This window comes from Dasypus novemcinctus, chromosome 15 (genome assembly GCF_030445035.2).
Source record: "Dasypus novemcinctus isolate mDasNov1 chromosome 15, mDasNov1.1.hap2, whole genome shotgun sequence".
Taxonomy (NCBI): domain Eukaryota; kingdom Metazoa; phylum Chordata; class Mammalia; order Cingulata; family Dasypodidae; genus Dasypus; species Dasypus novemcinctus.
In genome coordinates, this window is record NC_080687.1 from 94,479,688 (window position 1) to 94,506,191 (window position 26,504).

The 26,504-nt window shown below is 41.4% G+C and overlaps 1 long non-coding RNA gene across 12 annotated transcripts in view; it reads left to right on the forward strand.

Annotated features, from left to right (window-relative positions):
- Window positions 1–26,504, forward strand: part of LOC131273456 (uncharacterized) — a 407,742-nt gene that overhangs the window by 117,940 nt on the left and 263,298 nt on the right. For all 12 annotated transcript variants that reach the window (XR_011645849.1, XR_011645848.1, XR_011645847.1 and 9 more), the window contains 2 exons: window positions 10,940–11,188; window positions 14,143–14,302. This is a non-coding gene — a long non-coding RNA (uncharacterized lncRNA). The remainder of the gene's footprint in view (window positions 1–10,939; window positions 11,189–14,142; window positions 14,303–26,504) is intronic.

Genomic DNA, 26,504 nt, shown 5'->3' on the forward strand with positions numbered 1-26,504 from the left:
GGAAAGATTTGGCGTGCAATACTCTATAGGTGTCCATTTGGCCTAGTTCATTTATCATATTTTTCATGTTACTTTTTCTTTATTTATCCTTTGTCCATATGTTCTATCCAATACTGAGAGTGGTGTATTGAAGTCTCCATCTGTTATTGTAGAGACATTTATTTCTTCTAAGTTTTGCCAGTGTGTGCCTCATGGATCTTTGGGCACTAAGGTTAGGTGCAAAAATATTTAGTATAGTTATTTCTTCTTGGTGAATTGCCCCTTTTAGTAATATATAATGACCTTCTTCATCCTTTTTAACAGTTTTGCATTTGAAATCTATTTTTTTTCTGACAGTAGTATTGTTACCTAACTCTTTTTTGATTACCATTGGCTTGGAATACCTTTTTCCAACCTTTTACTTTTAACCTGCTTGTGCCCTTATATCTGAGGTTTGGGTCTCTTGTTGACAACATATAAATAGCTCATATTTTTTAATTCATTCTATCAGTCTATGTCTTTTTTTAAAAGATTGATTTTTATTTATTTCTCCCTACACCCTTGTTGTTTTTCACGTGCTATGTCTGTTTGTCTTCTTGTTTCTTTAGGAGGCACTGGGAACTGAATCCAGGACCTCTGACATGGGAGGGAGGTGCCTAATTGCTTGAGCCACCTCCACTCCCTTCTTTTTTTTTTTTAATATACCTTTTTTAAATTTTTTAAAGGAAACTTAGATTACATAAATGTTACACAAAAAATATAGGGGATCCCCATATGCCTCACTCCCTCACTTTCCCATGTTTTCTCAAATCAACATTATTTGCCTCAATTGATGAACACATCTTGGAGCATTGCCACTAAGCAATGAATAAAGTTTACATTGCAGTTTACACTCTCTTCCACACAATGGCCTGTATCTGTCATTGTAGTGTCATTCAGGATAATTCCAGAGTCTCAAAAATGTCCCAAAACTACATCTATTTCCCCCTCTCCTTCCCCTCAGAACCTCCAGTGGCCACTGCCTCCACATCCAAGATAAAACTTCTTCCATTGCTAGGATCACAAGTCTACAGTAGAATAATTGTAAGTTTATTTTTTTTGTTAAAGATTTATTTATTTAATTATTTCTCTCCCCTCTCCCACCCCCGGTTGTCTATTCTCTGTGTCTATTTGCTGTGTCTTCTTTGTCCACTTCTGTTGTTGTCAGTGGCACAGGAATCTGTGTTTCTTTCTGTTGCATCATCTTGTTATTTCAGCTCTCCATGTGTGTGGCACCATTCCTGGACAGGCTGCACTTTCTTTCACACCAGGTGACTCTCCTTATGGGGCGCTCTCCTTGCACATGGGTCTCCCCTAGGTGGGGGACACCTCAGCGTGGCAGGGCACTCCTTGTGCGCATCAGCACTGCACATGGGCCAGCTCCACATGGGTCAAGGAGGCCTGGGGTTTGAACTGCGGACCTCCCATGTGGTAGATGGATGCCCTAACCACTGGGCCAAGTCCACCGCCTAAGTTTACTTTAGAACATTGTTCACTCCCCAGTCTTTAGGATTCTGCGATGGTGATTCTGAGTCCACTGCTAACTGAGAGGGGGCTTAGATCCCACAGGGCAGACAGCTGGGACTTTCTTGGTACAGTTGCAGATTCTCTCTGTTTCTTGACTTGGTGGTTGTCAGTCATCATCTCCTTATTAGTTGTCCCAGGTGAGTCCAAAAAACTGAAGAGTAGGTGTTGCAAACTGGCATATGGACAACCAAAGATTTAAGTCTCTTGGACATACAACTATCAACTCTAATACTAACTAAAGGTTCAAATAGAGGGGCAGCAGAGTCATGTAGGGAAAACACAACTGAGTCCAACTCTATCATGCTGGGGAGTGTAAACTCCAAAATAGGGCCCAGTGACAGGATGGCAAACTCCTGAGCTGCCTGCCCTACCTGTAGTGTCTGGATGTCTTTGAAGTCTCTCAGCCATATAAACTCATTTTTCTTTCCCCTTTCCCCTTTTGGTCAATGTATTTTTCCAGTTGCATTGCTGGTTGGTTCTTGGTAGTAATCCCTCAGTGCCAAGCAAGCTCATTCCTGGGAGTCATTTCCCACAGTGGAGGAAGGTAATGCATTAACATGCTGAGTTTTGGCTTAGAGAGAGGCCACATTTGAGTGATGTGGAGTCTCTCACGAGGGAATGCTTAGGCACCCTATAATAACTTTCAATTTCAAAAGTAAAGGTTCATAAGTACAGTCATCAATATCAGGGGCCCATCAATGGTCCACCTTCCACAGTTGTCACTGCCTCTGTACTTAGGGCATTCTTGCTGTCTCATTAGAGAATGTGGCAGAGCTCTCCATGATGAGAATTTGATATTTCTTTGGTTATTGTGTAGATCTCCACCCATGGTGACAATGCCCCGTGAACATTGGAACATGTTCATGTGCCTTATTGTTAGGTCCCAGGTGAACCTCCTCCCATGGATACCCCAAGTGTGACACCCCACACCAATGATTTTCCCCTGCCACAGTTGTAACCCTTCTGTGATCCAAAACTTCTTCAAAATTGAAGCCAAAAAAAAAAATAACCAAATATAATTAATAGGAAAATGTTATACTAAAGATGGTTTTAAAAATAACAAAGTGTGAAAATTTTTTTAATAAAAAGTTTGAAATAATATAAAAAAACAAATTTAAAAAACTTCTTAACATTGTTTTCATCAATATAAGATTTGTTGTCTTGTTTGCACAGTGACTATTGCTTCCATTTATTCAGCCAAAGTCTTGTTTTTTTCATTTTGTCTTCAAAGAACTTTTAGGTTACAGAAAAGTTACATGCAGAATATACTGAATGTCCTCTTATTTTCCCCTTTCCCCAACTAATAACATTTTTCTTGTGGCTGGTACATTTGTTACAATTGATGTACAAAAATTGAAACATTGTTACTAACCATGGTCAATGATTTACATTGTGGTTTACATTTTGGACCGTACACTTTTATATATTTTGATGAAGTTTAACATGGTTTCTCTCCATCCTTTCTGGATCTTATAGAACAATTCCATCACCCCCAAAATGTCCCATGTTCCATCTCTTCTATTCCTCCCTCCCTCTACCCTTAGGACCCGTGGTAACCACCTAGATTAACTCTTTGAAGGATCAGAATCATAGTTACCTGCAGCAACATTGAGGACTTAATATACTGGCCTGTCCCCCCCTTTTAGCACTACCTATGCTCTCAAGAGACTCCCACCTATATGAGATCATTTCAGAAGTTCCCAGGACGGGAGTATAACATCTTCCCACTCATTATGTGAGTCTCCATCGCCTGATACAACACTATGAGAAAGTGAACACTGTACAATCGCTAGAAGCCTGCCCTAGATATGACCTGTCCCATGTGCTCCCCACATCCAACACTTTAAACCTGTAACCCTCCCCTGCCATCTTTGACAAGAGAACATTCCCAGCATTGTAATTCCAGTCACATACCCACAAATCCCCATAGTTCATCTGTTCCCTCTCCCAACTCTCACCCCAGTTCCAAGGACAGTCTAACCTACCCTCCCCCCACTACCCCCCTCACAGACCAGCATTGCCTAGCCCAGTAGCATCACTGCACCACTGTCATGCTCATCTACTGCACAACTAGTCTTCCACCTTATGGTAGGTTTTGCCCATATGGGCATTGACTCCCAACCTTCTTCCTTTCTGTCTCCTGTAAACCTGTCTTCCAAAATTTCATTCTCTGAGCCTGCTCAGTTTGCTTACTTCATATCAATGAGGTCATGTAATATTTGTCCTTCAGTGCCTGGCTTGGGTCATTCAACATAAAGTCTTCAAAAATCAATGATGTTCTCCGAGTCTACTCAATTTGCAAAATTCATATCAGAGAGGTCATGTAATATTTGTCCTTCAATGCCTGGATGGGTTGGATGGTCCATGGACCTGAGGGGAGGGTTGGGGGAGAGGGCAGGTGAACACTGGTATTTGGTGGGTACGTGGTTGAAACTATAATGTTGAGAAAGCTCTTTTGGAAATATGACAAGGAAGGGTTACTGGTTCAGGGTGTTGGAATGGGGGGAGCATTTTGGAAAGAGCACACCTGGGGCAGTCTTCTAGAGAATGTGCAAGTGATCATTTTGTCATAGTGTGTTATATCAATGGGAGGAGACCCATCCACATGTAAAAAGTTATTAATATGGGAATGGGGAAAATGGGGAGGATGTTGGACATATCAGAGTACCCCAGAGAGTGACGTAAAACTTCTTCAAAAACAAAATTAAAAATATATGTATATACTGGGAGAGAAATGGAAGAAAATGCCAATCGACATGGGACAAATCGACATGGGACAAAAAATATTACAGTGATGAAAGGCAAAATGTCAAAAAAAATTTTTTTAAATATTTTTCATTATTTTTTTAATATCCCAAAATGTAAACTTTGTTTTAATTTTAGCTTTTCTAAATTATTATGTATTTTATTTCTGATGTTTAAACTTATATTATTATTTCATTTTCCTATTAATTGTATGGTGATATTCTTGGCTTCATTTTTGAAGAAGTTTTGGATCACTATGGCAGGGGAGGATCATTGGTGCAGGATGTCAGTGATGGGGGATACATGGGAGGAAGTTCATGTGGGCATATATAAGGTATATAAATGTGTTCAAATGTTCATGGGGTATTGCCACTGTGAATAGAAATTCACACAACAACCTAAAGAATATTGAATTCCCATCCTGGGGAGCTCTGCCACATTCTCTAAGTGATCAGCATTAATCTCCTAAGTATAGGGGCAATGACTAGTGAAGAAGGATGGTCTATTGTTGGACCCTTGATATTGACTGCTATGCTTATCAACCTTGGCTCTTGAAATTGCAACATAGCCTAGTGTTGTAGGGTGCCTAAGAGTTGCCTCCTGAGATCCTCCATGTTGCTCAAATATGGTCTCTTTCTAAACCAAACTCAGCTTACCTTCCTCCCAGCATGGACATGACTCCCGGGGATGAGCGTCCCTGGCAACGAGGGATTACTACCAAGCACTGGCTGATGATGCAACTAGAAAAAGACCTTGAATAAAAGGGGGAAATGGTAAAGACAAATGAGCTTATGTGGCTAAGAGACTTCAAAATGAGTTGGGAGGTCATCATAGGGGTCCCACGCACATCTCAGCAGGATCTCAGAGAGAGCCAAAGTAGATACAATCCCAGGTAGGGGTGCTCCTGAGGTCTACAGAGACACCCAGGCCCTATGGTCATGGCAGATGACTCTAGAGTTTGGTGCCTTGCCAATGGGCCCTACGTTGGAATTTGTGCTCCTGAGTGTGATGGAATTGGACTAAGATGTGACTTCTTTGCACATGCCTCTTCTGTCCCTTTTACTGAACATATGTTTGGCGCTGGGGTTGGTGTGTGCCCAGGAGACTTGAATCTCTGTGCTGTTCATGTGCCAGCTGGGCCCTGAGCCTCAGTGGTGTTGCAGCACCTACTGTCCAGTTCATTGGACTTACCCAGGTCAGCTGGCAGGGAGATGAGGATTAACAACTGCCACACCAAGGAACTGAGAGAGTGTACATCTGCAGGCACGAGAATCCCATCCACAAGCCATATGGGATTGAAGCCCCCTCTCAGTTGAGAGGTGGAGTGGGCATCACCATCCCAGGGCCCTCAGAATGGAGGAATAAAGTATGAATTAGTGTGGACTTGCATAGTATTCTACTATAGAATTATTGTGACTCCAGGAATGGAAGAAATTATATTACTGATGTGGAGACAGTGGCCACAGGAGTTGCCAAAGGCAGGGAGAGGGAAAAAGAGGTGTGATACTGGGGCATTTTCGGGACTTGGAGTTGTCCTTAATGATATTGCAGGGACAGATGGTACCATAACCCACTGAATGGACTAGGAGAGAGTGTTAAACTACAGTGTAAACTATAATCCATGCTATGTAGCAGTGCTCCAAAATGTATTCATCAAATGCAATGAATGAACCACACTAATGAAAGAAGTTGTTGATGTAGGAAAAGTGGGGAGTGTGGGGAGTGGGGTACGTGGGAACATCCTATATTTTTTAATGTAATATTTTGTGTGATCTATGTGTCCTTTAAAAATAAATTTTAAAAAATATTAAAAACTTATTTATTTACTTGATTTTTCTCTATCCATCCTCCCCACCCCCTAGATCGTTCTCTCATCTGTCTGCTCATTGTTTGCTTGCCTTCTTCAGGAGATACAGGAACTGAATCTGGGACCTCCCACATGAGGTCTGCTCGCCGCAGGCTGTGGAGTCTGCTGGCTTGTAGCATGTGGTTTTTGATGCAGGGCACATCTGCTCATCTTTTTTAGGAGGCACCAGACTGAACCTGGGACCTCCCATGTACTAGGTAGGTGTGCAACTGGTTGAGCCTCATTTGCTTCCCCTTCCCATACATTTTGATACATTGTGTTCTTATTTTCATTTGTCTCAAGATAGTTACTGATTTCCCTTGTGATTTCTTCTTTGACCCACTGATTATTTAAGAGAGTGTTCTTTAACTTCTATACATTTGTGGATTTTCCAATTCTCTGCCTGTTATTGATTTCCAGGTTGATTTCATTATGGTCAGAGAAGATGGTTTCTACAGTTTCAATCTTTCTAAATTTATTGAGATTTGTTTTATGACCCTACATGTGGTCTATTCTGGAGACTGACCCATGTGCACTTGAGAAGAATGTATTAGAGTGCAACGTTCTATATATGTCTGTTAATTCTAGTTCATTTAACATGTTATTTGAGTTCTCTGTTTCCTTATTGACCCTCTGTATAGATGTTCTATCTAGTGATAAGAATGGTGCATTGAAGTCTTCAACTTTTATTGTAGAGGTGTCTACTTCTCCCTTCAGTTTTCTCAGAGCTTGCCTCATGTATTTGGGGACATAAATATTTATGATTTTTAGTTCTTCATGACCTGCCCCTTTTATTAACATATAGTGTCCTACTTTGTTTGTTTTTATTTTTAAAGATTTATTTATTTCTTCCCCCCCCCTCCCTGGTTGGTCTCTGTGTCTATTTGCTGTGTCTTCTTCTTTGTCCGCTTCTGTTGTTGTCAGTGGCATGGGAATCTGTGTTTCTTCTTGTTGCGTCATCTTGTTTTGTCAGTTCTCTGTGTGGGCAGTGCCATTCTTAGGCAGGCTGCACTTTCTTTGCACTGGGCAGCTCTTTTTATGGGGCACATTCCTTATGTGTGGGGCTCCCCTATGCAGGGGACACCCCTGCGTGGCAGGGCACTCCTTGTGCGCATCAGCACTGAGCATGAGCCAGCTCCACATGGGTCAAGGAGGCCCAGGGTTTGAACTGCAGACCCCCTGTGTGGTAGATGGATACCCTAACCACTGGGTCAAGGCCACTTCCCCCTACTTTGTTTCTTGTAACTGCTTTTGATAAAGTGTATTTTGTTTAATATTGGTATAATTATCCCAGCTGTTTTTTATTACTATTTGCATGAAATATCTTTTTCCATTCTTTTACTTTCAGCCTTTTTTGTTCTTGGGTCTTAGGTGAGTCTCTTGTAAACAACATATAGTTGGATCATCCTTTTTTATCCATTCTGTCAACCTGTGTCTTTTGACTGTAGAGTTTAATCCATTTAACTTTCAGTGTCATTTTTGTAGAAGCAGTACTTTAGCCATTTTGTCCCTTGGTTTTTATATGTCTTATCTTTTTTTGTTTCTCTATTATTGCAACCACTTTTTCTGTATAGTGATCTTTTAATTTAAAAAGTTATTTTTTAATGAAGCTTTAGACTAAATGTTATATTGAAAATATAGGGGATTGCCATATATCCCACTTCCTCCCTCTCTCACACTTTTCCCCATTAACAACAAATTTTGTTAGTAGGATTCAGTTTAAAACATCCCCCTCCCCTTTTTTTCTGCAAGTCTCTTCTGCCTCCAGTTTCTTCCCCTGTTCCTGGGAGCTAGTTGGAGTCAATCTAGAAAATGGACCACTCCAGAAGTCCATTCAGCTTTAGGTGGTCCAGCCAACAGAAACTGGATTTAGTAAGGGCACCTCTTGTGAGTTGTTCTGCCTTGGTCTCTCTTTTTGTACCCCCACTCCCACTACAACTTTCTGTATGCAGCACAAATTAGCAGCTTGTATTCTGCCTGGGTCTCTCTGAACTGGGGTCCTTGTGCCTGGACATGTGCAGGGTTCTATTTTGCTGTCATGAGTGGCTCTGTATTCTGTGTCTGTGGCAGAGGGACCTGGCTGCTGCCTCTGTGAGACTTCCAAGGTATGTGGGACCCAGTGAGGGGGAGGGGAACAGACTAGCAGGTCTGGGATGGAAATTTCCTACCTGCATTTGTATTTTTCTTTTTATTCTATTCATTCTCTACCATCCTCCAAAGTTCTAAGCAAGTGGAATTTGTCCTTTATCAGATGATTCTGAGGGATGACTTTTCCAGGGGCTGTCTTATGTCACCATGTTCCCTTTCACTTCTTGATGGTCTTTCTCTTGAGTCTTCTTTACCTCCAATATCATGGCATTTCTATTGCAATAGGAAGGAGAAAAGTCATTAACTTCAGTATTTCTCTGTGAGTTATGTGTACTGAACATGATTTACTGGTTTGCCTCTTTTCTAGGTCAGGAGTTATTTTCTATTATATATTTCTTTTAGGAGTATCTGTAACAGTGCAATAGAAACCCATGGGGCATGAAGCATGAATTGCTAATGACAGGGTTGATTCTGAGTGAGAAAACTTGGAATTCTTTCTCATGTATAGGACTGACCTGTGTAGGAAAACAGACATGGGGAAGAGTTAAACTTCCAAGCTTACTTAATAATCTGGGTTTTCTCATTCACTTACCAAGCACCATCAACCAATCAGCCATGCTTTCCAAGAGCATTCTGCCTGTGACCAGTGTACACTGATAGGAAGACAAGTTGGACAGATTCTTTCTGGGTTCTTAGTTTGTTTAGCTCAATTTCATCTTTGTTCAGCCATGTCAACAGATATCTCTTTGGAGTCCAGGAATGACATGTTTTCATATGGGCATGTCTTTTAAAAATTGCTCATATGTGGAAAACCTTTTGTTTTCACTTACTGTTTGTCTAAGAACCCTGTCTCTTTTTTATAACTTAGGTGTGAATTCTGTATATATATATCCTCACATTCTGTATACTATATTTTCTGGAGCACCTACTAGCTTTCATACAGACTGTTCTTAAGCTTTGTGGTTTCTGAACAAGTTTTATTTCATACAAGTATACCAATGTCAACTAATTACTATTCCAACTCTACCTGCCATTTTTGGTGTCAGAGATAGTTTATGTAATCCATTTGATCATTTAACTTTACCTGCACTTTTCACTATTGAAGAATGATTTTTCATTAAAAAGAATTGGAAAAGTTTGGGAAAGCCAGTCAAAAGCAAAAATACTTTTATTATGACAGCAAACAAAAAGAAAAGAGCTTATTCTCAGTATTTTTTCTAGGAAGACTGGAGGAAATGTCCTCATGACACCAATTTTCCCTGTTGCATGAATTTTTGTGTTTTACTCTAAGACCGCATGAATATTATAAGGCCAAAATGCACTATTGTATTTCAAATGCACTTTAGCTTGAATATCTGTTTCTTGATCATTTTTACTTGTCAGGTTTTTATTTTTTGACAAAAGTCTAATGTACAATCAACTTTCAGGGAAAATTAATTAAATCAGGGTAAGTTTTAAAAGACATTTATTTTGCTTTCAAGAATGACTCACTGTTATTAGCAGACATGGTCCCAACACATATTTATTAACATGGAAACACCTACAAAGAAGACTGATTGATTAGATTGTGTCCTCTTCTCTCCCACTGCTCCTGTCACAGTTTCCAGAAATGTTGATGTTAACTTTTGACTCTGTTTGTCAATGTTACCTGCTCTTTCTTTTGATTTGATCTCAGTGGATTCTTTCCAACCAGTTACTTCTCTGTGTAGATTATTAAGGTTTAATTTTTTTCAGGAGAATTTTAATACACTTTTCCTTTCTTTCCAATTTCTCAACTGGTTTATCTTGAGCATTAGGAAAAATATGTGAATGTACTTGAGAAATACCAGAAAGAATTTGCTCATAAAAACACTAGTTGCCATGGGGATGCTCACTGAACAGGCTCAATGGCCCATTCAAATTCAGGGCCTGTATAGTCTCCCTGTCAAGGGTGAGCACCGGCATCTTTTGATGCACCTGTCATGGCTTTAGTGCTGTATATTCTCCTCAGCAAACACATTAGCTCACCCCTTAAGAAGCCCTGCTGCTTCCTAAGAGAATTCTACCCTAGAAGGACTTCCACCTTGCCCCTTAAGGTCCTCTTCACCATATACTTTTCTTCAAGTATGTGAAGCTACTGTTAACATTGGGCAACTTCTTCCCTCCCCTCTTTCAACACAACGTGCCCTCCATCTCTTCCTTTTCAGGAACACCCAGTTAAATAATCTTCCCAGGGAGAGCCTGGATAGGGCTGTAGAACAGGGCTGTAGAACAATGTAGAACGTTGGTCTTGGGCCAAGGAACAAAAAAGCCATGCACAAGGCCTCTCTTCGGGAACTAAATATTGCTTCTTTGGGTGTTTTATATGAGAGCTGGGGTAGGATGAAGAGACTAGAGTAGAGCTAGGATAAGCCATACTATGTCCAACTTGTCCTTTCTCTAGGCCTGAAGAAAAACAGTATAGCAGGTGGCTCCTCTTGCTACTCTCCTTTCATGGTACCTCCACTGCCACATTTGCCTTCTTCTTTAATAGCTCCAACCCTTTTGATACTTTCTTTGTGAGTAGCTGCTATACTTGGCCCTTCAGTAGCTTAGACCTCAGTGACATGGATGAGTCCCCATTTGGGAGTTTGGCTGCCTTCACTTCAGTAGGCTGTCAGAGGCTCAGGGCAAATCCCTGTTTCACTGAAACTTTTGTAGAACATGCCTGACTCACCCATAGTACGTGATTTGCAGGTGTCCCTGGAAAAGATCTACCATTGCTCCTCTAAACATGTGATTGATGAACAGTGAACACTGAGGACAAGATCCTGCCTATTGTCATAAAATCTGATTAGAGGGAGATACCAAGATCACTTTCCTCAAAGAATTTGCCTCACCAGACAACTTTCCTGCAGATGTTGCCTTCATGATTACAGAAAAGCTCATGCATACTTCCTCTGAGCTGTCCCACTGTTCTATGGTGCTCAGATTGACCTCAGAGAGGTAAGGAGTGGGTCAGGTTGTGTGTTGGTGGATCGTGAATAGGAATAATGGGATGTTTCCATTCCTTCCCACCAGCTGGGTCATTCCTTTTCTTCTTATCCCATACATTCTACCCCCAACCTTTCCCTCATTTGTTGTCTACCTTTTCCCCCAGGTACTAGGTGGCTGCCCCATAAACAATGAAGAATCTCCATGTTGTGGGCTTCCCATCTCCAAGTGCCCATCAGGGGGGGACCTTATTGTTGAGTTCAAATTTCATTTCCCAGACACATTAACACCACATACACACAACAGATCCTTAAGCAGCTTCTACCCTATTTTCCCCTGACCACTGGAGGGTCTACCATAACCATTACTCCCCCACCCCCAATATGTACAAATAATATGCTGCACCGAACATTTTCTATTTTCTGAAATGTAAAATGGCACTCTCTTCAGGAAAGTATTCTGTCTTTCCTCATTCAGGACTGGGCTGTTTTGGAGTGAGGGTGGGGGAAATATGACCCAGACTGAAGGTCAATTTATATGTCCTGGGCTACAAATACTTGAAGATATGTAGAGATCTGTGGGAGGAGGGGCACCCAGCTTGCCTCAGTGGCAAACAGTGCGACAAGAGGTGACACCGCCTCTGCCCACTGGGCCTAGACAAGGTGACCACGCCTGACTAGGCCTTTGCTGCTAACGGCTAGCCAGCCTCTCCCTTCCCCACCCTCCCCCTTCCTATCTCCCGCCTAGCCCAGCTCTCACTTCCCCTCCCCCCTCCCTTAAACCTAATCTCTTAGTACGCTGTTTGCCCAGCAACAGCTTCAGCCTATCAAGAGTTAGCACATACTCTACTGGCCAATCACTAGCCCAATGCCAGAACATTGCCTTATATGGAAACAGCATTTGCCCTAGCCAATCAGAACCCGCCACACCACTCCCCAATCCTATAAATCTGCATCCCCTTCCACAATAGACCAGACTTGTGCCATCAGCCTGTCTCCACGACTCCTTCCTGGGTCGTGCGCCCTCCACACCTTCGGAGCCCCCGAGGGAAGCCTCAGTGGCCATAGGAGGCTTTCTTCCCCACGCCAGGGACCCCTCTCGTCCCACAACGGGACCCCACTCATCCCTTAACAGGGACCCCGCTCGTCCCACAATGGGACCCCACTCGTCCCTTAAAAGGGACCCCGCTCATCCCACAACGGGACCCCACTCGTCCCATAACAGGGACCCCGTTTCATCCCTCAGAGATCCCTCATTCAAGCCTGGAATTGCATGTCCCTTCCCTCTCTCAGACTTGCTAAATCCTTCTCTCTGCTCTCCTTTTCCCCTGTCCTCCTCCTATTGGAGGCAAGAAACAGAAAGGAAAGATATTTCTTTACCAGCCCATTCCACTCTTGGTTCAGAGTATCAGGTTACTACACTCATATGCCCACAGATATGCCACTCATAGAGCAGCTTCTGCCCACTCTTGGGTTTGGCACTCATGAAAGGGTCATTGAGTATGAGACCATGTTTATTCAGGCTGGGAGGCAAACATGGTCCTGAGCAGCCTCTCCATGGCTCCTCTGCTCATATGTACCCAGAGCTGGAATTTCTGTAGTCCCTCCTGCTCTAAAGTATGATAGAGTAGAGGAAGGGAAGATGGTAGACTTCTATATTAAAGCCTACACTGAAAAGTGGAGAGCAGAATCCATTTCTTCAGCCTTTATCTGAGAGAAAAGAAGTGTCTTGGGGCAGGTGGGACCTATTCGCCACCAAGGGATTCAGGATCACAGGTTTCTCCTCTCAGCTCTGAAATCAGGGCCTGGCCACCACCAAATTCTAGTTTTTTCCCTTTGGGCTTTGTGAAGCTACTTTTGTTGTGGCCTTCCTAGAAGCTGAGTAGGGATTTCTGGTCCTGTTATGCCTGCATAGTAGTGGGAGAAGGGGAGCTCCTAGAGAGGAGGCCTTGTTGGCTTTTCTCACATTGACAAAGCACTCCTAAAATATGCACACACACACATCTACACACACACAAACATTGGTAATATTGTTAATTCAAAACCAAATTAAAAAATAGACATCTGCATAGGTATAAATGAAGGAACTAGGAGAATGGGAGTGGGTAAGTGCCACAGTCAACTGCTTCATACATCTGGTCACCTTTTAGAAATTCAAAAAGGCATTTAAAAGAGCCAAAGCTAGCAAGCTTCTTTTTCCAAATCCAAACTTCTGAGATATCCTAAATTTATTCCCTAAACCTGTTACAGATGTAAGGCAACATGCTCCTATTGAAAAAAAAAAAAACCACAAATATATTTTCAAAGAAAAAGTATCCTTGGTTATGAGAGACCTTGGGGCTTGTGGGGAGGATACTTCAGGCATGGTTGTTGATACTCACTTTTACAATTCTCATGGATGTCTGTCCATGTCGTTGACCTGCCTGTCCCTACGTGAACACCTCTGTCAGTGCAGCTTTGATGGCTTCATGACCTGGCACTCAGTACTTTTCCTTTGCATGAGGTAGGAGGGAGACCTGTAATTGTAGAAATACCCATTCATGGGCCCTTCCAGAGCTAACTTTCACCCTGTGAATGAAGTACATGCCCAGGTCTCAGTGTGTTCTCTAGGCTGGGCCTATATCTCTTCAGTGCACCTGAGCTTCAGTGTTCCTACTTCCCATAAAGACAGTTTCCATTTCTACCTGGCCTGGATTCTGCACAGAGCTTGACACTACTTTGCCTTTTTATAGGGAAACTCCAAGCCCATTGACCTTTTTCTTTTGGGGTTAAGTATCTGGAAAAAGCCCCTCATCATTTTACCTAAAGTACCCTTTGGAGAATCCTCTCCATTCTGTGTCAGGAAAGGCATATTCTTGCTTACATGGGTGACTAGTAGTCCCTTTGCATGGTGGCTCCTCCCTCTGGCTTGGAAAGTCTCTAATTCTGCATCCATTTCTCGATGCTTTCCTCCTTTTTGTCTCCTAGAGTCCCCTCTCATCATGTGAAGCCAAATTCTTGTCCTAGATTTGCTATAGGGCTAGAAGGTTCAGGATCCAGGGTTCCTGCTTGCCCAGGCTGCTCCTCCTAGCCTCCACAGGGATGCACAGCACCCGAGAAGCTGCCGTCTACTCACTGAGAACACTTGGTGAGTGAATTGTGAGAAGTTAGAATCTAAATCTAAGTCTGTGGTCTTATTTTTCTGGGCCAACTCCAACTCCAACTTGAGGACATTTGGCTTTGGGATATTCTTTTGGTACAGCCCCCAAGCTAAAAATAATGTTTTTTACATTTTTAAAATAGATTTTTCAAAAAGGAATAATATGTGACATAGACTGTAGCCTGAAAAGCCTAAACTATTTACTATATTCTGTGAAGGCACAAAGACCAACTCTGAGGTGTTACTTCCAATTTGAACTTTAACTCACCAGCAAGCTTTACTTTAAAGCATGACTATTGTGAATCATGGTCAACTGGTGTTATTGGTAGTGGGGAACACTTCTTGGTCACTGGAACCCCTAAACTATTCAGATTCTGGTTTGCTTTTGAAAATTTCACAGCTGACTCTCAGGACATCTTCCAAATGTGGCTTTAGAGCTGAGGATTCCTTGACTTGACAGTCTAGATTCTGGCCCTCTAAGGAATTCCTAGATTGATTTGCAACTTCCTTTTCCCAAAGTGTATACCGAGCCCTTTCTTTGGTGACCTTTCCTCTGTAAGTGGCACTATTACTATTATGTGAATGGAATTTCTTGGGGGCACAACTCCTGCTCAATTCACTGGACTCATTGCTGCTGTTGTTGAACTTGTAGTTTGCTCTGAGCTTCCTCTGTTTATCATCTGTGAAGTCCCCCTTTGCCAGATTTTGCCCATGATGCTGGGTGTGAGGAGCTGAAATGTTTGTCTACTATCCTGGGTCACAGGGGTCTCTGCAATCCCATGACTAATCCAAGAAGTCATAGGTCCCCTGGTCATCCGCTTCTATGGGTGAGAGGGCAGGGTGAGGATTATCCAGAGTGGGGACTGAATTGCTTGTCGTAATTTCCTTTAAGGAGCTTGAAGAGAGAAAGGCAGGCTGGAGAAGGGGTCCAGATTTGGCCTCTCTCAGCTTAAACAGATGTAGGAATTCAGTGACCTGGACAGATAGGACCCACCTCCTCCTTTTGTTTTACTCCAACCTGAGTAATGTGGGCTTCTAGCCCCTGTTGAGGGTCTGGATCAAAGAAGGAGAGTTCCTAAGATGCATGTTTTTTCTGATCCCCTGTGGGTGCCACATTTCTCATTTACAAGAGGTAATAAAGAGTTAGTAGTGAGCGAGAGAGAACAACCATGTGACAGAGGCAGAGACTGAGCTATGTCACAAGTCAGGAATGCCATGGATTGCAGGGAAGCCACCGCCACCCAGACTTCAGAGCAAGCATGGCCCTGCTGACACATTGATTCAGACTTCTAGATTTTAGAACTGTGAGACAATAAATTTCTGTTGTTTTAAGCTACCCATTTTGGGGTACTTTATTATGACAACCCCAGGAAACTAAGATAGAAGGCATAGAAGCCAAGGGAGGCAATGGGGGAGCAGTATTTCCAGTCTCCCCAAATAGCTGGTCAACTTATGCCGTTGCTCAGTCACTCTCCTTTGAGCAGAAATCTTGGTACCACTGTAACCCAAAGCTTGTCCAGGTAGCAGCTGTGGGAGACAGGAGGTATAAGCTTCAGTCAGGAGCAGAATGGAACCAGAGCACCTGGCAGGTTGGCTGTCACCACATCCTGAATTGGCAATGTGCTTTTTGTCTCTCATCCTCAGGCTTTTTTCACATTCTCTTTCCTTTTGGTTCTCTCTTCCATGTTCCCCCAAACTGCATTAGGACTTAGAAATTGCATAGGCCATGCCTAGAATAATAAAGAAAAGAAAAGGAGATTAATTCACCTTTTCTGAAGAAAGAGCAGTTTCGATGCCATCTCAGTTCTTTTCTGACAAGTTCTCTATCCTGGGCAACCAGGTGACTTGGTTACAAGTGATCATGATAGCAGAAAAGGGTTCACATAGGTGGCTGAGTATAAAGTCTTTTCTTGGAAGATTTAGAAGGTTAGACTTTGAAAGACATAAGCATAGATAGAAGAACAAATGGTCAATGACAATTGTGAGGTGAAAGCATATATAGTGCTTTATAATTTACAAACTGCTTTCCCACACATTATCCCATGTGAACCTCCCAATGGTCCTGTGGCTAAATTGGCCAGTAGAGTAGTGATCTCTTGGAGGAATCTGAGCCTTAGGGAAATTAAGCAACCTGTTCAAACTCAAGATGGTTCTGTCCCCAAAACAAGCCAATCTTTGTTCCTCTACATCTTGCTTTGCCACCTAGTGGGCAAGACCCATGGCTCAGTACCATCCCATTTTCATCTTAATGGATGTGTAGAGCAAAGTATTGGAAGTGTCCCAAGTTCTGATTTCCTTCCTTCCGTGGGTCTCTTTGCTGAGGGCTCTGTCTTCTGAGAGGGACTGGCTCTGGCGACTAATACCCTCAGAGATTGTGGATATGGGACTCCATGGGCAGGTGAAGTAAGGTTAATCCTTGGAGTAACTAGAGGTTTTGGTTGTTCCCCCTTTTGGCTCTCTTCTTGAGGTTCTTCACTGATACTGAAAGAAAGAATGAAGGTGGAAACTTAGCTCTCACTCTCACTATGCAAACTGCAGATAGTCATCATTCATCGGTAATGAGTCTTTCTATATTTGAATTAATGGAGTTCTGGGTTCTTTTCCTTTTATTCATATTTCAAATCAACAAAAATATTTTCTATTTTTCAGCTTTGAAAAACTCAAAGGCCTTTCTGTCATCTTTAACTGAATTTTTAGTCAATAGTCCTGCTCACTGAGGGCAGATCTCCAGCTCTAGCATCTGAACAGAGGCTTTCTGAGGGCCAGCATTGCTCTCCAGATCAGACTTAACACAAAGGAAAAGCTTGGCCCAAAGTCACCTGAGACGAGAAAGTGATCCGTGTGAGGGACTTTGACTATTGGATTCCCATGCTTGAGAATTTATCCCGGAGGGCTTTACCCCACTGGGGCAGATGGTCTGTGAGCTTCAGATAGAAACCCTACCCTGCCCAAACTGTTCCCCTTGAAACATGATCTTCTCTTCTTTCAGGAGACTCTGTCTCTGGTCTCTCTCTGTGTCTACACAATTGATTTCTTTTTTTTTAACATGAGATAACCAGGAAACTTTATTTTTTAAAAATATTTTTAATTGTATTTTTCTAAGATACATAGATTAAAAAAATGTTACATTAAAAAATATAATAGGTTCCCATATACCCCACACCCATCCCACCCCACTCCTCCCACATCAACAACCTCTTTCATCATTGTGGCACATTCATTGCATTTAGTGAATACATTTTGGAGCACTGCTGCATCACATGGATAATAGTGTACATTGTAGTTTACACTCTCCACCAGTCCATTCAGTGGGTTATTGGAAGGATATATAATGTCCAGTATCTGTCCCTGCAATATCATTTAGGGTAACTCCATGTCCAGAAAATGCCCCCACATCACATCTCTTCTTCCCTCTCCCTGCCCTCAGCAACTACCGTGGCCACTTTCTCCACATCAAGGCTACAGTTGTTTCCATTACTAGTCACAATAGTTCTATAGTAGAATACCAGTAAGTGCGCTCTAATCCATATTCTGTTCCTCCATTCTGTGGAAACTGAGATGGTGATGTTCACTCCATCTCTATATCAAGAGGGGGCTTAGATCCCACAATTGATTTTGAAAAGTGGGGAGAGGGAGAGGATCAAAAGAGAATCCATGTGTGCTGGGAGCTGGGCTCAGCCTGATTGATGTCTTTTACAAGTGTTGGAAAGGTTGTTTTCTCTGGAAGACAATAACTGAAGGAGAAGTCCCACCTCCCACAGGAAGTAGAATATTGAATCAGCTGCCCATTAGGGTGAGCTTAAGCTAAACACTGTTGCCTCCTTTGAAGTGCATTGCTACCTCAGGCAATTAGGCACTAAGAATGTGTTCTCTAGACTACAGTCTACGTCCCAAAGCTGTAGAACAATCACAAAAGGTTGTTTAGGGTGGATATGGGGGCCCAAAGAGGAAGGTGATCCCCTAGTCCTTCCCGCTCTATCCTAGTCAGTCCCTCCACTCTTCTCAGGGCCTTCCAACTTCCCAACTCCATTCTATATCACATTTATCATATCATACATATAAGCAAAGTCTATTTATCCAAGCTATAAGCATAATATTAATTTTTTCCCCCTTTACCTCTTAGAAATCTGTGTGTGGTTCCACTGATTCATAGCCTTTGAAAGGTCTGGAATTCTCCAAGGAATTTTTGCTAATGCCAGGAATTTACATGATTAATCTGGCATTTTTCTCTTAGCATAATCCTTTTAAGGCTCATTCATATTCTTGCATGTATCAGTTGCCTGTTCCCTTTTATTTATAGTGGAACTACATTGTATTAATTACTTCAATATATTAAATATTCATTTACCAGTTGATGGACATTTGGGTTGTTTCCAGCTTTTTGCAGTTATAAATAAAGCTACTATAAACATTCACTTAACAGGATTTTGTGTGTACATAGATATTTTAGTTTTCTATTGCTGTGGTTAGAAATGACCACAAATGTATTAGCTTAACACAAATTTATTATTTTATAGTTCTGTAGATCAGAAGTCTAAAGTGGGTGTTGCTGGACTAAAATCAAGGTGTTGGCAGGGTTGGTTGCCTTTCTGGAGGTTCTCAAGGAGATTACGGTTCCTTACCTTTTCCTGCTTTTTGAGGCTGCATGCGTTTCTTTGTTTGTGGCCCTGTCCCATCTTCAAAGCCTTCAGTCAAATCATAATGACCCCTACTACTGTTGTCACATTTTCTCTGACTCTGATTCTCTATTTACAGACCCCTGTGCTTACACTGAGCAAACCCAGATTGTACAGGATAATCTCCTTATTTTAAGATCAGCTAATTAGCAACATTAATTCTGTCTGCAACCTTAATTTCCTTTTGCCATCTGCCATATTCATAGGTTCTGGGGATTAGGATATAGAAATCTTTGGGGACCATTATTCTGTGCATGGCAATGGGTTTTCATTTCATTTACATAAGTTCCTAAGGGTGAGATTTCTGTACATGTGGTAAATGTATGTTTAAAATAATAATTGTTTTTCAGAGTGGCTGTACCATTTTTGCATTTCTGACAACAGAGAGTTCCTGTTGCTTTGTATTCTTGCCAGCACTTGATATTGTCAATATTTTTACTTTTACTATTCTAATATATGTGGAGTGGAATCTCAATGTGGTTTTGAATTATATTTCCATAATAACAATGGTGTCGAGCATGTTTTGATGTGCATATCCACTAAACAAACCTCTTTTTTGTTGAAATACATGTTCAAATATTTTTGCCTATTTAAATATTTTTTCTTATTATTGAAATGTGAGTTATTTATATGTTCTTGATATCAGTGTTTTATCAGCTAAGAGTCTTGAAAATATTTTCTTCCAGTTTTTTTTTATGGTTCTTTTTTTTTAATTGACTTTGTAATAATATTACATTAAAAATATATATGTGAGTTCCCATTCAACCCCAACCCCACCCCCCCTCTCCCCCCCCCAACAACACTCGTTCCCATCATCATGACACATCCATTGGATTTGGTAAGTACATCTTTGGGCACCTCTGCACCTCATAGACAATGGTTCACATCATGGCCCATACTCTCCTCCATTCCATCCAGTGGGCCCTGTGAGGATTTACAATGTCCGGTGATTACCTCTGAAGCACCATCCAGGGCAGCTCCATGTCCCAAAGACGCCTCCACCTCTCATCTCTTCCTGCCTTTCCCCATACCCATCGTCCACCATGTCTACTTTTCCCAATCCAATGCCACCTCTTCTATGTGGACATTGGATTGGTTGTGTCGATTGCACCTCTATGTCAAGAGGAGGCTCAGATTCCACATGGATGCTGGATGCAGTCCTCCCATTTTCAGTTGTAATCACTCTAGGCTCCATGGTGTGGTGGTTGTCCTTCTTCAACTCCATCTTAGCTGAGTGTGGTAAGTCCAATAGATCAGATTGTAGGTGCTGGAGTCTGTTGAGGCTCAGGACCTGGCTATCACATTGTCAGTCCAGAGATTCAAATCCCCTAAATATATCTTAAACCCCAACATTAACTGCACCTCCAGCACATTAGCATGAAAGTCTTATGAAGGGAGATCCCATCTGAGTCCAGATTCATCACACATAAACACCATTTCCAAAGAGGGGCCATCTGCCCTGTTAGTTAACCCCATTGGCCATGACCATAACTCCCATGGGTCTCTTTAGCCCTCAAAGGAACCAATATCTGGGGGTTGTATCTGCTTTATCTGTCTCTCTGACTCTGCTCAGTTGTGCATGAGGGCAATCCTTCTGCCAGCCTCCAGACTCTTTTTTAGAAACTCGTAGCCATATAAACCCATGTCTCCTTTCCATTTCCCCCTTACTTTAGGTCAAACAGCATTTTAAAGTCATGGTATTTTATGTAGACATAGATATTCTGCTGATCCGCATTGAACCTTCCATATAAGGTCATTTTCCAGTTGCATCATCAGTTGGTAGTTGATAGTGGTCCCTCGTTGCCAGGGAGGCTCATCCCCGGGTGTCATGTCCCATGCTGGGGGGAAGGCATTGCATTTATATGCTGAGTTTGGCTTCGAGACTGGCCACATTTGAGTAACATGAAGGCTGACAGGAGGAAATTCCCAGGCACAATGTTGCTCTAGGCCTTGTTCTTATTTTAGGCTTATCAGCTCACAAGCATAGTCATTAGCATCAGGGGCTCACTGTTGAACCCTCACTCCCTCCCGGTCCCCGCCGCTGTACCTGGGAGACTGTCGCTGCTCCCCTAGGGACCACGACAGAGCACCACTGGCCAGGAACCCAGTACCCCCCCTGCTGTGGTTTTTAATTGTTGCCACTATGAGTATATCCAAACATTACCATGCACCCTGGACATATGTTCTGTACAGCTCCCTGTCAGCCATATATCACCTGTCATTGGTGTCCCATACCAGTATCCCTCCATTGCCATTGTTGAAACACTCTGTGATCCAGAACTCCCCGAAATTTGAAGCCCAATATAATGTCATGGTCCCTTACTAGGGAATGGCATATAGCGATGGGTTTAAAGGATAGATAAAGAACTTGGATAAAGTTAGATAAAGAGCTTAGATAAAGAATGTTGACTTGAAAAAATTCCACATCCTATCTTTCCCCCCCCCCCTAATTATTCAGCTTTTCTTCACAGGAGTCCTAGACCACAGCAATGTATATATATAATATACAGCACTCCCACACATCCACCAGAAAACCTTTTCCCTTCCACAGTGATACTCTTATGCCCTATTCATATCATATTTACTTAAAGTGATGTACAGAGTCTGAGACATTAGCTTTCTAACAAGGTGACATCTGTGCTTACATTATGGTGCATACTTTAGGATACACAGTTCTTTACATTTTTAGTTATCCTATGTTTTACATTATGGTTTACATTATCAGTCTGTCATCTCCTATATGTTATGGTGTAATATTGCATGTTTTATATCCATCCTTGTGTACTCTCAAGAAACTCCTCTCTTACCCCCCATTTACTTTGGTTCCACACATTTAACGTCCATTTTCCCTTCCACCTTGGTGCCCAAAGTGACAGCCAACCTCCGTTTCCTGAGGAGCCACTTCCAGAGATAGATGGAATAGTGTTCAGGGCCTAACTTGCTCAACTGCCCCAATGCCCTGGGAGCCACCCTTTCTCTCGAGGGATACAGTTCCCTCTATTTGATGGCATTAGTCCTCCCCAGGATGTGGGTCCACCCCCACTCTCACTACTTGGGTTTCTACCCCATAGTGTCACCCACTCTGGCAGAATGAGCATTTAGACATTCCCCAGGAGCCCGTCCTGCATCAGACCCTCCCCTCCGAGCATTCTAAACAGGTAACCCTCTTTATTATATTTTGATATGATTTTCTCGGCATTTTATTCTCCACCAACACCTGACCCTCTCCTGTGTTCGTATGCTACCCCTCCCTCCCCCCACTTTTGGGCAACGTTACCCATCCGTCCCTCCCCAGCCACCCTCAAACCCGCAAAGCCCCAACCAAAGGCACCCCCTTGCCCCCCTTTTATCTCTTCTTTGTGTTCATACTTACCACCATCTCGTCTTAAATTCCACCCTTGGAGACATCGGCTCATATCCTTCCTCCACCCTCCGATTTCCTGTAAGCCTATCGTTCAGTCTCTTGCTATCTAGGGCAGCTTGTTTATTTCATATCATTGAGGTCATGTAGTATTTGTCCTTCAATGTCTGGGTTGCTTCACTCAACATAAGGTTCTCAAGATTCATCCATGTTATCACATGTGTTTGTAGTGTGTTTGTTCTTACAGCCGAGTAGTATTCCATTGTGTGTATATACCACATTTTATTGATCCACTCATCTGTTGATGGGCATTTGGGTTGATTCCAACTTTTGGCAATAGTGAACAATGCTGCTATGAACATTGGTGTACATATATTAGTTTGTGTCCTTGTTTTCAGTTCTGCTGGGTATATACCCAGCAGTGGTATTGCTGGGTCATATGGCAAATCTATGGCTAGTTTTTTGAGAAACCGCCATACTGTCCTCTAGAATGGTTGGATCCTTCTGCATTCCCACCAGCAGTGGATGAGTGTTCCCCTTCCTTCACATCCTCTCCAGCACTTGTATTCTTCTGTTTTTTTCATAGCTGCCAATCTTATGGGTGTAAGATGGTATCTCATTGTAGTTTTGATTTGCATTTCCCTGATAGCTAGAGATTTGGAACATTTTTTCATGTGCTTTCTTGCCATTTGTATTTCTTCTTCGGAGAAGTGTCTGTTTAAGTCTTTTTCCCATTTTTTAAATGGGTTGTTTATCTTTTTATTTTCAAGATATAGGAGTTCTTTATATATGCAAGTTATAAGTTTCTTATCAGATATATGATTGCCAAATATTTTCTCCCACTGTGTGGGCTCCCTTTTTACTTTCTTGACAAACTCCTTTGAGGTGCAGAAGGCTTTAATTTTGAGGAAGTCCCATTTATCTATTAGTTCTTTTGCTGCTCGTGCTTTTGGTGAGATATTCATAAATCCATTTCCTATTACAAGGTCCTGTAGATGTTTCCCTACACTGCTTTCTAAGGTTTTTATGGTCTTGGCTCTTATATTTAGGTCTTTGATCCATCTTGAGTTGATCTTTGTATAAGGTGTGAGATGGTAATCCTCTTTCATTCTTCTACATATGGCTATCCAGTTCTCCAGACACCATTTGGTGAATAGGCCACTCTCTCCCAGTTGAGAGGGTTTGGTGGCTTTATCGAATATTATGTGGTTGTACATGTGAGGTTCTATATCAGAGTTTTCAATTCGATTCCATTGGTCCATGTGTCTCTCCTTATGCCAATACCATGCTGTTTTCACCACCATAGCTTTATAGTATGTTTTGAAGTCAGGTAGTGTGATTCCTCCAATTTCGTTTTTCTTTTTCAGTATGTCTTTGGCTATTCGGGGTCTCTTTCCTTTCCAAATAAATTTCATAGTTAGTTTTTCTAGTTCCTTAAAGAAGGCTGCATTGATTTTTATTGGGATTGCATTGAATGTGTAGATCAGTTTTGGTAGGATAGACATCTTAATAATGTTCAGTCTTCCTATCCATGAACAAGGAATAGTCTTCCATTTATTTAGGTCTTCTTTGATTTCCTTGAACAATCTTGTATAGTTCTCGGTGTATAAGTTCTTTACCTCTTTAGTTAAATTTATTCCTAAGTATTTGATTTTTTTATTTACTATTGTGAATGGTATTTGTTTCTTGATTTCCTCCTGATCTTGCTCATTATTGGTGTACAGAAATGCTACTGATTTTTGCACATTGATCTTATAACCTGCAACTTTACTAAACTCATTTATGAGTTCTAGAATCATTGTTGTAGATCTCTCAGGGTTTTCTATGTAGAGGATCATGTCATCTGAAAATAATGAAATTTTGACTTCTTCCTTTCCAATTTGAATGCCTTTTATTTCTGGTTCTTGCCTCAGTGCTCGAGCAAGTACTTCTAAGACAATGTTAAATAGGAGTGGAGACAGTGGGCATCCTTGTCTTGTTCCTGAGTTTAGAGGGAAGGAGTCTAGGATTTCTCCATTGTAAACAATATTGGCTTTAGGTTCATATATACTCTTTATCATGTTCAAAAAATTCCCTTGTATTCCAATCTTTTGGAGTGTTTTTTATCAAGAAAGGGTGCTGTATTTTGTCAAATGCTTTTTCTGCATCAATAGATATAATCATGTGATTTTTTTCCTTCAATCTGTTTATATGGTGTATTACGTTGATTGATTTTCTTATGTTGAACCATCCTTGCATACCTGGGATGAATCCCACTTGGTCATGGTGTATAATACGTTTAATGTGTTGTTGAATACGATTAGCAAGTATTTTGTTAAGTATTTTTGCGTCTAGGTTCATTAGAGAAATTGGTCTGTAATTTTCCTTTCTTGTGATGTCTTTGTTTGGCGTTGGTACTAGGGTAATGTTGGCATCATAGAAGGAGTTGGGTAATGTTCTTTCTGTTTCGATGTTCTGGAATAGTTTCAGCAGGATTGGTGTCAGTTCTTTCCGGAATGTTTTGTAGAATTCACCTGTGAAGCCATCTGGCCCTGGGCTCTTCTTAGTTGGGAGATTTTTAATAACTGATTCTATCTCTCTGCTTGTGATTGGTTTGTTAAGATCATCAATTTCTTCTTTTGTCAATATGGGCTGCTTATGTGTTTCTAGGAATTTGTCCATTTCCTCTAGATTGTCATTTTTGTTGGAATATAGTTTTTCAAAATATCCTCTTATGATAGTCTTTATTTCTGTGGGGTCAGTGGTGATATCGCCTTTCTCATTTCTTATTTTGTGTATTTGCATCTTCTCTCTTTTTTTCTTTGTTAGTGTTGCTAAAGGTTTGTCAATTTTGTTAATCTTCTCAAAAAACCAGCTCTTGGTCTTGTTTATCTGTTCAAGTGCTTTCTTATTTTCTATTTCATTTAGTTCTGCTCTTATCTTTGTTATTTCCTTCCTTCTTCCTGTTGGGTTACTTTGTTGTTGTTTTTCTAATTCCTTCAAATGTGCAGTTAGTTCTTCAATTTTTGCTCTTTCTTCTTTTTTGATATATGAATTTATGGCTATAAACTTCCCTCTCAGTACTGCTTTTGCTGCATCCCATAAATTTTGGTATGTTGTGTTATCATTATCATTTGTTTCAAGGTAGTCATTGATTTCTTTTGAGATTTCCTCTTTGACCCACTGTTTTTCTAAGAGTGTGCTGTTTAATTTCCAAATCGTGGTGTGAAATCTGGGCTTCTGTCCCTTGCAAATCTCCAGCTTGACTCCACTGTGGTCAGAGATAATGTTTTGTATGATTTCAATCTTTCTGAATTCGTTCAGCCTTTCTTTGTGGCCTAGCATATGATCTATCTTGGAGAATGATCCATGTGCGCTTGAGAAAAATGTATATCCTGCTGTGTTTGGGTGTAGCGATCTATATATGTCTATTAGGTCGAGCTCCTCTAATATACTATTCAGATGTTTTGTTTCTTTGGTGATTCTCTTTTGAGATGTTCTGTCCAGAGTTGATAGTGGTGTATTAAAATCCCCCACTATAATTGTAGATGTATCTATTCTTTCACTTAGTTTTTCCAGCGTTTGCCTGACGTATTTAGAGGCTCCCTTGTTAGGGACATAGATATTTATGATTGTTCGATCTTCTTGACAGATTTTCCCTTTGACTAAAATGTAGTATCCTTCTTTGTCTCTCACAATTGTTTCACATTTAAAGTCTATTTTGTCTGATATTAATATAGCTACTCCTGCCTTTTTTTGGTTATTGTTAGCTTGTATGATTGTTTTCCAGCCATTCACTTTCAATCTCCATGCGTCTCTGGGTCTAAGATGTGTCTCTTGTAGGCAGCATATGGATGGGTCATATTTCCTTACCCAATGTCCCAGTCTGAATCTTTTGATAGGTGAGTTTAATCCGTTGACATTCAGTGTTATTACTATCAAGGAATTATTTGTGTTAGCCATATTTTGATTGGATTTGTGTTTGTCATATTTTGTTTGTATATTTTTTTTGTCTTTTTTGTTGTTGTTGTTGGTCTTATACTCTCCTCCAACTTTGCCTTTCCTGTTTTTTCCTTTCTTCCTGCAGAACTCCCTTTAGAATTTCTTGAAGGGGAGGTTTCTTGTTGGTATACTCTTTCAGTTTCTGTTTGTCTGCGAATATTTTGAACTCTCC